The sequence below is a fragment of the Stomoxys calcitrans genome, chromosome 2 (genome assembly GCF_963082655.1).
Source record: "Stomoxys calcitrans chromosome 2, idStoCalc2.1, whole genome shotgun sequence".
In the NCBI taxonomy this organism is placed as follows: Eukaryota; Metazoa; Arthropoda; class Insecta; order Diptera; family Muscidae; genus Stomoxys; species Stomoxys calcitrans.
Window position 1 is genome coordinate 163,320,452 of NC_081553.1, and position 18,482 is coordinate 163,338,933.

Consider the following 18,482-nt stretch of genomic DNA (forward strand, 5'->3'; position numbering starts at 1 on the left):
TGTTGTGGGTCGACCTTGCCAAAAAAGGAAAACAGTTAGCCACTAGACGCCATTTTGCATGGCGTACCCATTAAACTGAGCAAATGTGTGACAGTGTACGAAGAGCTTTTTTCCAAAAGTGTATGTGTGTACTAATAACTTCCAGTAGTACATAAAGCGAAAGGTGATGGATGGCGGATGGATCACGGGATGGCTTGTCGCTTCATGCACAGATGGTGCAATCCTTTGGGTGGGTGTGTGCGAGGCAGAAAGTTGGCGTGTATAAAAAGGCGACTCTTCTCGTTTGCCGCAGTAAATTCAAAGTAAAATTTGATGCTTTTGTATACTTTGTCTTTGTTGTTGTTTTTGCTGCTGTTGCTTTCTTCATAGGTTGCAGCCCCGGCCATTTTATCTTGTATCCTTGTTCAGGGACTTCAGTTTAACTTTTTAGCTTTGTGCCGCTTGTTGCTCATTCACAAGTAAATCGAGCGTGTTACGGGTGCGTGTAAGATTCATTTGTGTCAACTCCTAATAAGTTATCAATGTAAATCAAAGAAACACAGGGTTCTGGCGCATTTTAATCCTGTTATTCACATATTCGGGCGTCATTAGTGGTCGTCGTGTTCCCTCCTTTCTAGAAGCGCTCAGTGTTATAGAAAAAGATCATCCCATTGTCACGGCGTGGTGCATCTTGCGTAAGATTTGTTAACTACCACTCGGCAAAGTTTCTTGCTGCTCGGAAAACAACAATTGTCACTTGGAAAGTGTTGACAACTCATCCTCCCCGAAGGCAATAATAAAAGAAATATTTATTCCCTGCGAACTGTAAAAAGTTATTTGTGTTGACGCACACAACCTTTTGTTTGGTGACAAATTACAACCAATTATCATCACCATCAATCTGTAATCACAACATTTGTGGTTGCTTGACGAAAGTGCTCTCGTGTGTGTGTGTCTGTGTGTGTTTAAGCAATACCAAATTCTTTCCCTGGCATTTGGTAGGTACAACATAAAAAACATCTCTATAATTGCCTTGGATAGACCTATACTTGTACAGCGTCATACATATAGATTTTTGTCTAGGGCCTCCTTTTGTTATAGAGTTTGGTTCATACTGCTTTTTGTTATTCGCCAACACCTTAATCCCCCCCTCCTCAATGTTTATGCGCTAATGATTTGTGTCATAATTTTAAGTGACATTTGACAAAGGAGTGGCCTAGGTTGCCGCATTACATTTGAGAAATTTATGCATTTTGCATAAATATAATCCATTTTATATTCTAAAGCGTGATTTTTTTGAGGTTAGGATTTTCATGCATTAGTATTTGACAGATCACGTGGGATTTCAGACATGGTGTCAAAGAGAAAGATGCTCAGTATGCTTTGACATTTCATCATGAATAGACTTACTAACGAGCAACGCTTGCAAATCATTGAATTTTATTACCAAAATCAGTGTTCGGTTCGAAATGTGTTCATTCACCGTAACGTTGCGTCCAACAGCATCTTTGAAAAAATACGGTCCAATGATTCCACCAGCGTACAAACCACACCAAACAGTGCATTTTTCGGGATGCATGGGCAGTTCTTGAACGGCTTCTGGTTGCTCTTCACTCCAAATGCGGCAATTTTGCTTATTTACGTAGCCATTCAACCAGAAATGAGCCTCATCGCTGAACAAAATTTGTCAAAATTTGAACACATTTCGAACCGAACACTGATTTTGGTAATAAAATTCAATGATTTGCAAGCGTTGCTCGTTAGTAAGTCTATTCATGATGAAATGTCAAAGCATACTGAGCATCTTTCTCTTTGACACCATGTCTGAAATCCCACGTGATCTGTCAAATACTAATGCATGAAAATCCTAACCTCAAAAAATCACCCTATACTTTAAAGAGAAAGAGTTTTGTGTTTATGCAATACACTGAATAGAATTTTGAATACAATTTGCTTGAGGATGGGCATCAAATCCTAAACACTCAACATTCAAAAACTAAAAACATAAATCAAAAATGAGAAAAATAATTTTTGCCTAAGAAAAAACACAAATTGGCAACAAATGTGCTTTAATTATATGTTTTTATATATTTTTGTATTTGAAATTAAAATGCAATACATACACCATGCTGATTTTTAAATATTTAACACTCACATTATCTGTACAACAAGTAAAAAGGCGTTAAGTTTGGCCGGGCCGAATTTTGGATACCCACCTCTTCGGGTATATATGTAAATCACCTTTCGTCATAATCCGTTGAAAAATTCGTAATTTATGACCCCATAGCAACTATTCGAAATATGGTCCGATTTGGACCAAATTCGACAGGGACATTGAGTGGTCTAATAAGTACAAATCATTGTTCAATTTTGTAGAACAAATATTGTTTTTTTGGTAGCTATATTCAAACATAGACCGATCTGAACCCTATACGGTACGACGTCGAAAAGCCTAACATAAGTCACTGTGTCAAATTTCAGCGAAATCGGATTATAAATGTGTTTTTATGGGGCCAGCACTTTGAATCGAGAGATCGGTCTATATGGCAGCAACATCCACACCTGAACCGAGCTTGGACAAATTGAAGAGGAATGTCGAAGGGCCTAACACAACTCACTGTTCGCAATTTCAGCGAAATCGGATTATAAATGTGCCCTTTATGGGGCCAAAACCTTAAATCGAAAGATCGGTCTATATGGGCGCTATATCCAAATCTGGACCGATCTATGCGAAATTGCAGAAAGTTTTCGAAGAACCTAACGCAACTCACTTTTCCAAATTACGGCGAATTCGGATAATAAATACGCCTTTATGGGCCCAAAACCTTAAATCGAGACATTGGTCTATACGGCAGCTACATCCAAATCTGGACCGACCTGAGCCAAATTAAAGAGGAATGTTGAAGGGCCTAACACAACTCACTGCCCCAAATTTCGGCGACATTGGACAATAAATGCGCCTTTTATGGGCCCAAAACCTTAAATCGACGGATCGGTATATATGGCAGCTATATACAAATCTGAACCGATCTGGGCCAAATTGAAGAAGGATGTCGAAGGCCCTAACATAACTCACTGTCCCAAAATTCAGCAAAATCGGATAATAAATGTGGCTTTTATGGGCCTAAGACCCTAAATCGGCGGATCGGTCTATATGGGGGCTATATCAAGATATAGTCCGATATAGCCCATCTTCGAACTTAACCTTCTTATGGACAAAAAAAAAGCAAAGTTTCAGCTCAATATCTGTATTTTTAAAGACTGTAGCGTGATTTCAACAGACAAACGTAGCGACGGACAGACATTGCTAGATCGTCTTAGATTTTTACGCTGATCAAGAATATGTATACTTTATAGGATCGGAAATGGCTATTTCGATGTGTTGCAAACGGAATGACAAACTTAATATACCCCCATCCTTCGGTGGTGGTATAATAAATTGAATAAATCTTAATAAGGAGGCATTTGTAAAAGTTTCAATGTGCCCTTAAACAGAAAAAAATCACAGAATAAAATTAGGTTGAAGAAAATTGTATACAATACAAAACTACGAAAATTTCTCCAATTTCTAAGTTTTACAAAGAAATAACTTGCAATTGTGCGAAACTAGTTTCATATAAAATTAAAATTTGAAGTGTCAAATCTGTTTCCTTTAATTGATATTTCACTAATGCAAATTCATTTGCATTGAATAACACCAAATACGAATGGTTCTTTCCGCTTAGGTTTCACCTAAGAAGGATTTTGCACTAAACCGGTGCCGACTCTATAATGCCCTACACATACCCTATGGGTACAAAGTGGGAGCTATGTCTAATTCTGAAACAATTTTGATGGACCTCGCCGGATGTTTTCAGATGGGTTGTTAAACAATCCCATTTCGAGCAAATATATCAAACTGTAATAACTATGGTTCACAAATGACTATATTTTTGCAAATTACCCAAAATTTGACGAGCATATATATGGGAGCTATATCTAATTCTAAACCGATTTCAAACCAACTTCTCAGATAATGTGGTACTCGTCGAGAAAAGTGTTGTGCAAATTTTTGGCAAGATTGGTCAAAAAATGCGATTGCAATGGCTCTAGAAGTGAAAATCGGGCGATATACATATATGACGGGTAAATCTAAATATGAACCAATTTCTATGAAATTCATCTATAATGTGGAGAGTCAAGAGAAAATCCTTCCTGCCATAGTTCGAGAGAAAGTGTGAGGTAGCCACTGCGGTCATGGGACCTACGACGATGGGAGAATGTATATTTAGGATAGGAGCAAGTCATACCATCGCAGTATAATCGAGGCGATTATAGGGAAACTGAAGGAGTGGAAAAGGTTTCCGATCGGATACCTGAGACGACACTTAAGGTCGAGTGCTAGGTATTGCTGCAAGCGGCACAGTTTTGGATTGTCGGAACTCTGGTATTGACTGAGTGGGCCTGGGTGTCAACATTGAGAACCCAGGGACTGAGATCTCTTCGACTGCTTGAGCATAATACGGTCCTGCAGGCCATCAGGGATATAACGACCAGGGTGGTAAGGTCACAAACAGTCTTGAAGTGTAAGAAGGAGATTAATGCCCTCTCTGAGGATGGCTTGATCTTCATCGTTTGATTGACGGGCCATAGCGGAGTAAGGGGGAGTAAAATGCCAGACGATTTGGCATATATATATATATATATATATATATATATATATATATATATATATATATATATATATATATATATATATATATATATATATATATATATATATATATATATATATATATATATATATATATATATATATATATATATATATATATATATATATATATATATATATATATATATATATATATATATATATATATATATATATATATATATATATATATATATATATATATATATATATATATATATATATATATATATATATATATATATATATATATATATATATATATATATATATATATAAAGCAGAACCGATTTCCATGAAATTCACCAGTAATGTCGAGAGTCAAGAGAAAATCCTTCCTCTAACAAATTCCAAGAGAATCGGTTAACAAAGACAATTTTAATACATTATTACTGCAAATCGGACGAACATATATATGGGAGCTAAATCCAAATCTGAACGGATTTCTATGAAATGAGCCGATTTCTTATGACTCTGTAATGGCGAGAGTCATAAGAAAATCCTTCCTGCCAAATTTTGATAGAATCGGTTAACAAATAACCATTATATTGCAGTATTACTGCAAATCGGAAGAACATATATATGGGAGTTATATCCAAATCTGAACCACAGTAGTGGTGTAGGGTATAAAAATACGCAGTTCATATGGCGGGCGATTTAAAGATCTGGCAATTTCAAACATAAAAGACCTTGCTAAATCGTAATCTAAGTAAAAATGAAAAGTTGAGCATTTCTGCTATCAAAAACGAAAACTATTGGCACAGATTCCTAGGCGAAGAATTTGTCATCGACTTATAAAATAACAGAATTATACGGTAAATTTCGAAACTTATAAAACATCAGCCAAGAATACGTCGCACGAAAGTGAAGGGAGAACGATCGAAATATGCATTCATGTCATTTTCAAATATATCAATAGATGAAGCATTACTATTGAACAACAAGAAAATATTAGCGAGCATAAAAGTTCGGTATGCTCTGGAGCTTTGTAACACTAACGTTAGGTGGCGCCGGCTCTTGCTTAAATACTGAGTGTCTTTGATACTCGATATGACAAGGCAAGTTATTGGTATCTTTAAATAACTGATGGTCATAACGTTTCCGCGATAATTGATTCCCTGAACAGGAGCGATCTTGCTCACCTATGCAGCTTTATGAGGATTGCTACTTCCATAAGCAAGTTTGTGGCTACAATCACATAAATCTATATATATAAAAGAGTTGCGTGACTGACTGATTGCAGACTGATCATCGCCCAGCCCCAATAGCTAAGGCTAGAATCATTAAAGATGGGCGATGTGTAAATACCCAAAAGGTATTTACCCGGTAAATAGGGTAAATACCCGGATATTTACCCATATATACTCAAAAGCTGGGTATTTAGAATTTTGCAGATCATAAAACATATAAATAAAAACATTTTCCAAAAAATTTTTTATGCTCATTTTATAGGCTCAATACAGTATTTTGGGAGATCAGTCTGTATGTATCTACAATATATCCAAATAGGGATATAATTATATAATTGTGACATATAGCTGATGTCACAATTATTTTGTCAGAAATAGCATTTCCTACTTTCACCATTTGAGCTCTGCCCATTAGATATAATCTTTTATACAGTTAAAAAATGCATATGGTTTATCCAGTCTCTAAGAGCCGGGTCCACCCGGTCTAAGGATTGGATCATTGTGTCGGTCGACACATTGTTAAAAGCCCCCTCGATGTCAATGCATACCGCCAGGGTGTACGTTTTGGCATCGAAGGATTCTTTTATTTTATGCACAACCTCGTGCCGACCTTCCCTTGACATAGGCATGCTGTTTATATTTAAGCAGTTCGCTGGATGTCCTACTCTTTATCATGGTATCCACGATGCGTTCCACAGTTTTGAGTAGAAGAACATAAGGCTTATAGGCCTTCGGTATCGCCTAATTTTCCTTGCCGGGCTTGAGTATAAATACCGCCTCCTGCCAAGGTTTCGGATTATATCCATTTCCTAGGCACACTGTAAAAATACACGCCAGATAGAGCGACAGATAGTCCGCCTCCTTCTATAGTAACGGCGAAAATATTCCATCAAGTCCAGATGACTTAAATTTCAAGCTCCTCAATGCTTCCTTTACTAGAAATTCTTTAATGATTAGCCTTCGATCAATCTCATTGTTCCCAGATCCGGTGTCTCCGTAAGCCCCGGGGTATCATATGGAAAATGCGTTGTTATCAAAAGCTTCAACATGTCCCCTGTTGTCTCTGCTTCCACTCCATGTCGTCTACTTACGTTTCAGTTTGGACATGGGTTTTTGAGAGAAAATTTTCCACCTTGGCGGCGTCATTAGCGCTATCGACATAGTCGCAGTAAAGCTTCCAAGAGGCACGTTTTTCTGCTCTGGTAATCTTATTGTATTCCTTGAGCCTTGTAATACACATCCCAATATACTCTTGCTTTGTTACAAAGTCTACTGACCTCTTTCCCAATATGGCGAATCTCCTTGGTCATCCACGATTTTCTTTGGCTGATTTCTAATCTTACACACAAAGGTAGCGGTGTCACCAACACTTAGGTTATTAGGTCGTTAGTATTAAAGAATTCCGCCAGGACTTGACCCCGTTTATTAATGTTCGTGCTACCCTACGAAATGTGGTGAGAGTTGCCCTCGCACCCTATTAGTACCTCGTTTCCAGTTCAGAAACTTTGTTCCGGCTCGTCCATGGCCCCTGAATTAAGGCAATATGAATCTTGCCCTTGCTGATTTTTTCCATCAGAGCGTGTGTAGCTGTCTCACTCCGGTGGAGGTTTATCTGGATGACTTCTATCACTGGTCCATCATAAAATGGGCTTTTTGGGAGTGGGTGATGGGCAAGGATGATCAAGGGTGATCAAGGAGAGTTCCTTCTTCCATGTGGAAGACCTCCAATTTCTCTACGGCCAACTCTTGGTTTTGCTTATTTGAGACTTCCATCATGCGTTCCGTCGCAAATTCGCCGCTCTCATCCCTGATGAAAACCGTCCCCTTTGTGAGACAGGGATATATTGATCTTTCTCACAATGTCGAGCTTTGTGCAACGCAAAGTGCAACGTTAAGATGTCCCTTCTATAGTCGCAGCTCATAATCCGTACGGGTGGACCCCTTTCAGAGTTCAACACATGATCAAAAACCCGTTCGTTTACAAGATGCTTCACTTGGACCCGATGATCTGGTGGAAACCTACCGGATGCACTGCCGATATCGATGACTGCATAATTCATCTCATCTCTGTTGTGCTTCCTTGCCACTCTGGCGAAAGAGGCGTCTTCTTACCTTTTTGAACGACCATCTTCCCTTTCCATAATGGCTGCGGTGTCCTTTTGAAAGTCACAGTCCTTCATGAAGATTCAGAGGCCGTGCGCGCTTCCTTCATGAAGATTCAGAGGCCGTGCGCGCTTCCTTCGTTCCTGTTCCGACTTTGTCTTCCTCCGCAGGACACAGTAATGCTTGAAACATTACTCTATACTACAGAGGCCACACTTATAAGAGGGGCGGACAACTTGCTACGGTCTTAAGCCACCACCGTCTTTAAAAAGGTTTTAAAATTTTTTAGCAGTGATCTTGGGCAAGAAACTGAATTGGAAGTATCCAATTCAGGAACGTACTGAGAAGGTTCACTAATATTGGTTCCTATGCAGACAAGTCTTAGGCCCAAAATGGAGTCTGAATCTGAGGATAGTCCAATGGCCCTACAGGAGCGTGATAAGACCAATGCTTACTTACGCCTCAGTAGTTTAGTGGACTGCGATGGAGTTGCACTTTTCTCCATCCGTATAGATAATGTAACAGGTTCAGAGAACATGTTGTCTTGTCATAGGCGGAGCGATGAGGACCGTGCCTACTGGAGACTATTCTAGATATGCGACCCATAGACATACAGATTAAGTGTGCCACTGCGGTTATGGAACTTACGACGATGGGAGAATGTATATACGATAGGAGCAGGTCATACCATCGCAGTATAATCAAGGCGATTATAGGGAAACTGAAGGAGTGGAAAAGGTTTCCGATCGGATACCTGAGACGACACTTAAGGTCGAGTGCCAGGCACTGCTGCAAGCGGCACAGTTTTGGATTGTCGGAACTCTGGTATAGTAGTCTTCGTAAATCGCCAAGTACGACAAAGCCAATCTCGTCCAAATTTTCAAAAAATAAAACTTAAAATTGGAAACCAGCAGAGAATGTGTATGGACGTCGTACAAAAGTCCAGGCGAACAAACGACAATCGCTCGAAATGGAATCATTTTCGGTTGTGTATTTCGAATTAAATTTTTCGCCTACACATACGTAAGTCAATAGTCTCATTTTCATAAGTTTACGATTTTTGGATTACCATGTGGTTGTTTATCCTGATCTACTACCAATTTATGTGTACAATTGTGCGACTATGTTATGATTTTCTTTATTTAAATCACATACACAAGAACAAAACATTATAAACACATAAAATGATGTTGTGTTTAGTAAGAAATAAAATGGATTCATTCATTGGCGTTTACTTGTTTAGACGGATAAGGGGAACCCACCTTGTAAAACACCAATGTATTGGATATCGGTTAACACAGAATTTCCGATTTTGCGTTTGGAGCTCTGGAAGCTCTATTTTGTGTATAAATTTTCAGAAATATGCTTAGGGGAGAGGTCCGTAAATTGTTAAAGACAAAACTATTTGGCCCCTTATTTTTATCATAGAATCCGTGGCGGGCACCAAAGTTTCTTAAATTCTAAAAACTTGCACAATTTTAAAATTTCACTTGTTTTTTGTTTCCAGTTTTTGCTTAGAAATACACACTCGAAACCAAATGATCATGTGACTGATTTTGACATTTACTTCGCAGTTTTGACAATTGTTTGTTTCCATTTTTATATGGAAATCCTTACGTTTTTGTTCGACTTGTCGCCCGATAAATTCTCCGTTTAAAATGAGATACACAACCCGAAATCAGTTATTTTTCGTTTGCGGGCCGAACGAACGCCTACGTTCGACGTCGACAAACAGGCTATAACTTCAGCAGATTTTTTTTTGTAGAGAATTTGGAATACTATCCAAAAAAGAACTTTGAAATTCGGACGACAAAGAAACACCGAACAATTTTTCAAAATGCAAAAGGCACCCGGACTACCTAGGGCCTTCAAATTTTGCAAATGATCTCTAGAACAACTCAGTTCTAACCATTTCAAATGTCGAAGAGTTGTCGAAATCCGTTTTCAAATGGTATACATTTTTTCGATTCTATCCCACTCCCGTCCTTGGACGGGATCACCCTGCGGCTGTCGAAGAAGGCGAAGTACCTAAGCATATTCCTCGATTCAAAACTGTCCTGGAATAGCAACACCGAGGTAAAAGCCGTAAGGAACTGTGCGCTTTTTACTTCTGCAGGAGGATGGTCGGTAGGAAGTGGGGGTGACTCCCAAGATGATTTATTGGATGTATACGGCCATCGTGAGACCAGTACTGGCCTATGGAACACTGGTATGGTGGGACTCCGTAGGGAAGAAGACAAGTGCGAAAGAGTTCGAGAAGGTCCAGAGACTGGTCTGCGTCGGGATCACAGGGGCGCTGAGATCAGCATCGCAGACAGGCCTGGAGGCGATGCTGGATATGCAGCCCATTTATTTGGAACTTCGCCACCTAGGTCGCACATGGGGATACCGCGCAATGACTTTTGTAGAAGTTGCCTCGATGAGGATGAGAAGGAGTCTATTGAGTACTTGCTGTGTTCCTGTCCGGATCTGTAGAGACGTAAGCTCTCATTTCTGGGGAGCCGTTTCTTCTATGATCTGGGTGAACTTGCGTACGTACCTCTGGTGTGTCTCCTGAGGTTTGTTGAGGGAACAGGATGGTTCCGACGGGGGGTGACACAGTATCCGGCGTAGGTAGGTCCGTGCTTGCGTAGGGAAGGGCGGTTCTTCACCTCCCGCTCGTGTTTCTTCACTCCTCCTGTCTTTTTTTTATACCCTCCACCATAGGATGGGGAGTATACTAATTTCGTCATTCATTGCCGATCTAGCGACATTTTATGCCGATCTAGCCATGTCCGTCCGTCTGTCTGTCGAAAGCACGCTAACTTCCGAAGGAGTAAAGCTTGCCGTTTGAAATTGTAAATGGACCATATCGGTCCATGTTGTGATATAGCTGCCATATAAACCGATCTTGGGTCTTGACTTCTTGAGCCTCTAGAGTGCGCAATTCTTATCCGATTGAAATGAAATTTTGCACGACGTGTTTTATTATGATATCCAACAACTGCACCAAGTATGGTTCAAATCGGTTCATAGCCTTATATAGCTGTCATATAAACCGATCTTGGGTCTTGATTTCTTGAGCCTCTAGAGTGAGCAATTCTTATCCGATTGGAATGAAATTTTGCACGACGTGTTTTGTTATGATATCCAACAAATGTGCTAAGCCTGGTTCAAATCGGTCCATAACTTGATATATTGGGTTGCCCAAAAAGTAATTGCGGATTTTTTAAAAGAAAGTAAATGCATTTTTAATAAAACTTTAATCTTTAATCAAATATACTTTTTCACACTTTTTTTCTAAAGCAAGCTAAAAGTAACAGCTGATAACTGACAGAAGAAAGAATGCAATTACAGAGTCACAAGCTGTGAAAAAATTTGTCAACGCCGACTATATGAAAAATCCGCAATTACTTTTTGGGCAACCCAATAGCTGTCATATAAACCGATCTTGGGTCTTGACTTCTTGAGCCTCTAGAGGGCACAATTCTTATCCGATTTGAATGAATTTTTACACGACGTATTTTGTTATGATATCCAACAATTGTGCCAAGTATGGTTCAAATCGGTTCATAACCTGATATAGCTGTCATATAAACAGATCTGGGGATTTGACTTCTTGAGCTTCTAGAGGGCCCAATCCCTATCCGATTTGGCTGAAATTTTGCATGACGTATTTTATTCTTACCTTCAACAACTGTGTCAAATAAGGTTCAAATCGGTTCATAACCTGATATAGCTGGCATATAAACCTATCGGGGATCTTGACTTCTTGAGCCTCTAGAGGTCGCAATTATTATGCCTGAAATTTTGTACGATGGATCCTCTCATGACCAACAAAAAACGTGTTTATTATGGTCTGAATCGGTCTATAGCCCGATACAGCTCCCATATAAATCATTCTCTCTATTTTATTTTTGAGCCCCCAACGGGCGCAATTCTTATTCGAATTGGCTGAAATTTTACACAGGTCTCCAACATATAATTATTTGTGGTTCGAACCGGACCATATCTTGATATCGCTCTAATAGCAGAGCAAATCTTTTCTTATATCCTTTTTTGCCTAAGAAGAGATGCCGGGAAAAGAACTCGACAAATGCGATCCATGGTGGAGAGTATATAAGATTTGGCCCGGCCGAACTTAGCACGCTTTTACTTGTTTTTATATTCTATTAAACCTTCTAAGGTACCCGTCATCCACGGATTAATCTTCCTTTTCAAACTAACTTGCACCATAGAGCTTGTTTTTTATTCGTGTATTACCTCTAGTACGAGGTCTCACATTTTCCTTTTTCTTTCTTTCTCTAGGGTAACACAATGGGCCAAACTGGCCTCCGAGTAGACTCCACTTTGGTGGGCGACCCATTCAACCCCCACAGTATCAGACCTGAATATAACAACATGGCTTAGGCTTACGTTTTTGCTTAGAAATACTCACTCGAAACCAAATGGTCAAGTGACTGATTTTGACATTTGCTTCGCAGTTTTGACAATTTTTTGTTTACATTTTTGTATGGAAATGCTTACGTTTTTGTTCGAATTGTCGTCCGACAAATTCTTCGTTTAAAATGAGATACACAAACCGAAATCAGTTATTTTTCGATTTTGAGAAACTCCACATAAAAACAAACAAAAAAATGTACGCCTTCAATTGCAACAAATGTCAATTAGTATATAGCAAATATTGTAGTTATCGTTTAGAAGTTAACACATTTTTAAGGGTTTTCTTCAAAATTAGCAGGCAGTTTTTACTAAATCTGTTTCCAGATTATACACTTTTTAACAATTCTACTTAAAAACGTAACGATGTGGGCCATGGCCATACCTGTCGATATGCAAAAGTCAAATTCCTTTTGCTTTGTTTTGTTTTATTGTATTCGGTTGCCCAAAAAGTTATTGCGGATTTTTTAAAAGAAAGTAAATGCATTTTTAAAAAAAAACTTAGAATGAACTTTAATCAAATATACTTTCTTTACACTTTTTTTCTAAAGCAAGCTAAAAGTAACAGCTGATAACTGACAGAAGAATGAATGCAATTACAGAGTCACAAGCTATGAAAAAGATTGTCAACGCCGACTATATGAAAAATCCGCAATTACTTTTTGGGCAACCTCAATTTTTGTTTTTTTGTTGCAGTCTAGACCCCCAATGCTATTTGACTAGTTTGGGACCAACGTTTATTTTCAAAATTCTTATGCAACCTTGTTCAAAGGACCTTAAAATAGTACCTGCTTTAAAGGGGAACAATGTCCATACGGTTTTTGTTTCTCTGAAAGTATTCTAATCGAACAAGAAGGGATTGAATACAAGACTCTTCGACTCGGCAAGGCTTGGTAGATCCTCTTCCCATGTCATATTTACATTAATCCAATGAATTTTGAAAAACAAAACCAAATAGGAAAAGTAAATAGAACGGTCGAATGAACAAATGAACCAGTCAACTCAAATAACCAAAATTCATATTTTTCTAAAAATAAAAAAAAAACGTTGGAAACAATAGTCTAAAGAAGGGAGGAAGAAGAATTTGTAGAGAAAAATACCTTCCATATGGCTGGAAAGGGGGTATGTGCCGCTACATAGCGTTGCGCCGCTTTATATTGCAAACAATGGTGGGATCTCCTCGTAGTTGTCGACGTCGAACATCCCTCAATTTGTGTATGATTTTTTAATAACTTACAAATTAAATAACCTCTCATTTATGTTTTGTACGCGGAGCGTAAATTATTGAAATGAAAGAAAATCATAACAACAATGACGCACAAATAACGTGTAATCCCTATTATATCATCTCATCTGTCAGTGTGTAGTCGAGGCAGTGGCCGTGTAGCAGTAGCAGCAGTTATCCCAGCCACATGAAGTGTTCTTCACCATTGCCAGGGCCACCACGATGTCTGTCCGTCCGTTCGTTCATCCTTCCGTCAGTATATTTGCCATTCTGTCAGAAAGTAAACATAACATGGTGTACAATTTCATTAATAGTACCGAATTTCATAATTTCTCAATTGTTTGTTTTTGTGTAAACAGTAGTGCTGTGCTGTGTGCGAATTACAACTGGCAAATCGATGGATGTAATGGGTTCCACGGGGGGAGTAACCAGGTTCGCACGCAGCAACTGCCTAACAATTCGCACCAATTCATTTTTTGTATTTAGTTATGCACTCTTTTTTCATCTGCTCGGTTCAATTCGTTTTGTTTTGCCGTTAATTCTCATTTGGGGTTTATGCTGTAAAAAGAACTGTAACAAGGATTACCACCATTTGGTCATAGGGTTGTACCTTAAAGACCAACAGGAATACGAAATACTGAAATGAGAGGCATTAAATGGGCTATACTACCTTGCCATCAAACAGAGATGTAACAATTTGAAATTATTGCATTATTACGGCATAGGGCAACCGTTATCGATTATAAGGTATTTAGTTATGTCCACTTGGTTGGTTTCTTTACACATAAAATTCGAACTTAACTATCATGCAACTGTTTTTCAATTGGTGGGTTATGATGTGACATGGTTTATTTGGTGAAAAATATATTTCTTCGTATTAAGGACTTTTTTAATTTTGAATGGTTGGTTAATAGATCCTTAACTTTGCGCCTTGTTATTAAAGGCAAAAATCTGAAATGAAGATCAAAATATCGGAAATTGGATTTGGGACAAGAGAACAGTGAACCGTAGTTAAAGACGCAAAATAGCCTTACAAATAGGAGCGTCTTTAAAAATGTAACATTTTTGGGTTAAGATGCTAAGTTTAAACAAGTAAAAGGGTGTTAAGTTCGACCGGGCCGAACTTTGGATACCCACCAACTCGGGTATATATGTAAACCACCTTTCGTAAAAATCCGGTGAAATGAAAATACATACCTTATGTCCCATAGCAGCTATATCGAAATATGTTCCGATTTGGACCCAATTCTTACAAGTCATTGTTCAATTGTGTGTAACAAAATATTGGTCTTTTAAGTAGCTATATCTAAAAATAAACCGATCTGAAGCATATACGATACGGATGTAGAAAAGGCTAACATAGGTTAAGTTAGGTTGAAAAGAGGGTGCAGATATTAATCCGCCCCATGCCATTATTGTTGTGTGCTCTAAAAACTATAAAGTTACCTCTAAAAAGAAATTTGTAAGTTAGGAATTCCGTGCTACTTACAAAATCCTTAATTGTTTTCAATACCACTCCCCTAACTTGGTTAATGTCTGGTATTGTGTCTCCACCTTAGTGCCGGTATCTGTTAGACGCGAAAGCGCAATGACGAAGGAAATGCTAAAACATCTCATCATCTTCCCCGCGTGCTCTTCACATGCTATCAAATCCTAACATAAGACACTGTGTCAAATTTCAGTGAAATCGGATTATAAATACGCCTTTTATGGGCCACGACTTTAAATCGAGATATCGGCCTATTTAGCAGCTAAGGACCGATTTGGGCTAAGTTGCAGGAAAATGTCGAAGAGCCTACCACAACTCACTGTCCCAAATTTCGTCGAAATCGGACAATAAATGCGACTTTTATGGCCCAAAACCTTAAATCAAGAGATCGGTCTCTATGGCAGCTATATGCAAATCTGGACCAATCTGTGCCATATTGCAGAAGTTTGCCGAGGGGCTTAATAAACTCACTGTCCCAAATTTTAGCGACATCGGAAGATAAATGCGCCTTTTATGGGCCCAAAACCTTAAATCGAGAGATCGGTCTATATGGCAGCTATAACCAAATCCGACCCGACGGGGCCGAATTGAAGAAGGATGTCGAAGGGCCTAACACAACTCACTGTCCCACATTTCGGCAAAATCGGATAAAAATGTGGATTTTATGGGCCTAAGACCCTAAATAGGCGAATCGGTCCATATGGGGGCTATATCAAGATATAGTCCGATATAGCCCATCTTCAAACTTAACCTGCTTATAGACAAAAAGGAATCTGCAAAATTTCAGCTCAATATCTCTATTTTTAAAGACTGCAGCGTGATTTCAACAGACAGACGGACGGACATGGCTAGATCGTCTTAGATTTCTACGCTGATCAAGAATATATATACTTTATAGGGTCGGAAATGAATGTTGCGATGTGTTGCAAACGGAATGACAAAATGAATATATCCCCATCCTTCGGTGGTGGGTATAAAAAAGAATTTTTCAAAAAATAATAATTGAACAGACATCTATGAAAAAAATTAAAGCAGCAATCAGCAAACAAAATTTTAAAGGATGGTCATGTCCGTTAGTAAGATGGAAATTAAATTTAAAGGTTGCATCTTTATTTTAAAGTTTGTGGTTCTTTGGCTCGTTTTCATTGCTAAAATCCTTTGAATAAAGAAAAAATCTTAAATTTTGGATCAACTTTTTGTTTTAAGTGTACCCGTATTGTTCTATGTTTCCAAGGCATGGGTACCTGTGAAAGCAGACACCTGTCAAAGAGGCAGTGTTTGAAAAAAAGATTCTTCGTAAAAATTATGGACCAATTGGCATTAATGGAGACTATCGGCGTCGTATGAACAATGAGCTCTATGAGCTGTGTGACGGCATTAGCATACTTAAACGTATCAAAATACAATGGTTGCGTAGGCTAGGTAATGTTGTCAGAATGAATGAAGAAGCTCCAGCGAAGAAGTCTTTTGAAGGCGTTCACGATGGTATGCCCAAACCGGGATGACAAAAAACTCGAAGGAAAGGTCAAGTGGTGAAAAACATCTCGAAACTTGGTGTCAGAGATTTTAGAAGCAGCGCCCAAGATCGAGGCGCTAGGAACGCTATTCTAAGTTCGGCTAATGGCACAATTAATTATTGCTATTTGTGCTATTTTCAAAATACTTAATTGTTATCCATGCCACTCCCCTAGGTTGTTGATATTGCGTTGTGGTATGGTGTCCCCACCTAAACCTATGACAAAGGATGAGGCGTATATCAAAAGTGGAACTAGGTTAAAGATAGGGAAAAAACAAATTTTCAGGAGGTGTGGAACAAGCAGGTATATAACTGGTTAAAGCAAACAAAATACGGGTTAAAGCAGGGTCCAAGCAAGTAATTAATATGCATAACAAATCTTAAAGGTGGTTGGAGAGTGATCTTGGACGACAAGACTAACTATTGGCGTATTTTAAGCGACAAAAGTATTGATCAGCGACCCATTAGGGTAGGGACGTAGTCAAAATGATTTTTTCTAAAGAAAAAATGTAAATAAAGAACTTAAGGACTTATAATGACATGATGGAAATTATATGCATATACGACAATAGTTCGTTATTCCGTTTGTAACACCTCGAAATATGCGCCTAAGACCCCATAAAGTATATATATTCTTGATCGTCATTACATTTTAAGTCGTTCGAGCAATATCCGTCCTTCTGTCGAAAGTACGCTAAATTTGGAAGGAGCTATACTCCTTCGGTGTTTGAAGTTTTGCACAAATACTTCTTATTAGTGTAGGTCGGTTGGAATTGTAAATGGGCCATATCGGTCCATGTTTCAGTATAGTAGCGATTTTCAATTGGTTCGAAGAACTGTTTAGACCCTCAAAATATCTCTTCCTTACTGGCAAGTCTTTTACCGCCGAACCATTATTTTAAGTTCGAAAACAAAAACAGTAAACGGAGAAAACTAAATCTGGAAAATAAGGTGCCTGATAAAGCAATGAATCTTTGCCATCGCAATGGTGGATTTGCGAGCGGCGCGGTTTCTGCTCTATTGATAGCAAACGCGGCACCCATCTTGCGCACTGCTTTCTCTTCATGAAATTGTGCGTCAATAAGCACTTTGTAAAATGCCTTTGATCTCAGCTAGCTCAAGAACTTTCAATTGACGGTCATCCAAATACCATTTCGTTTTTTTACGATTTTTGGCGTGGACACGTGTTTGTCATGGCAGCTCGTTCGTCCCCGTTTAAACTTAGTCACCCTATATTTTAGGATTGTAATCGAAGGCTCAGACTCCCCACAGTAAAATATAGCTCGATTTTAATAGTTGTTGGACTGAGACTTTTCAAATGAAAGTAATCTATTATATATCGGCAGCCATATTTTTCATATTTGAAAATTAAAGCTTTACTTTCGAGTGCTCCAGTAAAAAGAGAACTGAAAACCGTAGCGGCGTCTTGAAACTAAAAACATGTTTAAGAAGATTTCCAAATTTCACAACAGTATTTATTTTCATACTACTACCGCCATTTATATGTTAAGTCAGCAGATACATTTGGGACCGCCCTAGAAGTTTGAATCGACCCCTCCACCAGCCTGTAACGTCACAAACTGGGAGAGATCCAGGCAATTGCGCAAGAATGTCGGAACACACTTATGTCAGTTCATTAACTATCCCATTCCTCTTGTTCCTATATATTCAGACCTCTTCTTTTCCCTTGTCGACAATTGCCATCACCAAGCTGTCCTTAGTAAAATTAACAAAGGTAATTGGAGTCATATTACTATTCTTCGCCTAAGTTCTCTTGGGGATGGGATGCCAAGCAGAGGACCGTCTGTCTTTTACAGGGCTGTGCCGTAACCGAATCTGAACCCAATTAAAGCAGTTTCTCCTTGTCG

The 18,482-nt window shown here is 38.6% G+C and overlaps 1 protein-coding gene across 7 annotated transcripts in view; it reads left to right on the plus strand.

Annotated features, from left to right (window-relative positions):
• The window catches only part of LOC106086868 (axin), a 106,733-nt gene that overhangs the window by 55,732 nt on the left and 32,519 nt on the right, over positions 1-18,482 (plus strand). Inside the window, exon 1 of one of the 7 annotated variants that reach the window (XM_013251692.2) lies at positions 871-977. The exons of the other annotated variants lie outside the window; for them this stretch is intronic. The gene's annotated coding sequence lies outside the window, so the exon portion shown is untranslated. Of the gene's footprint in view, positions 1-870; positions 978-18,482 lie in introns of those variants that run through there. 7 annotated transcript variants of the gene reach the window in all.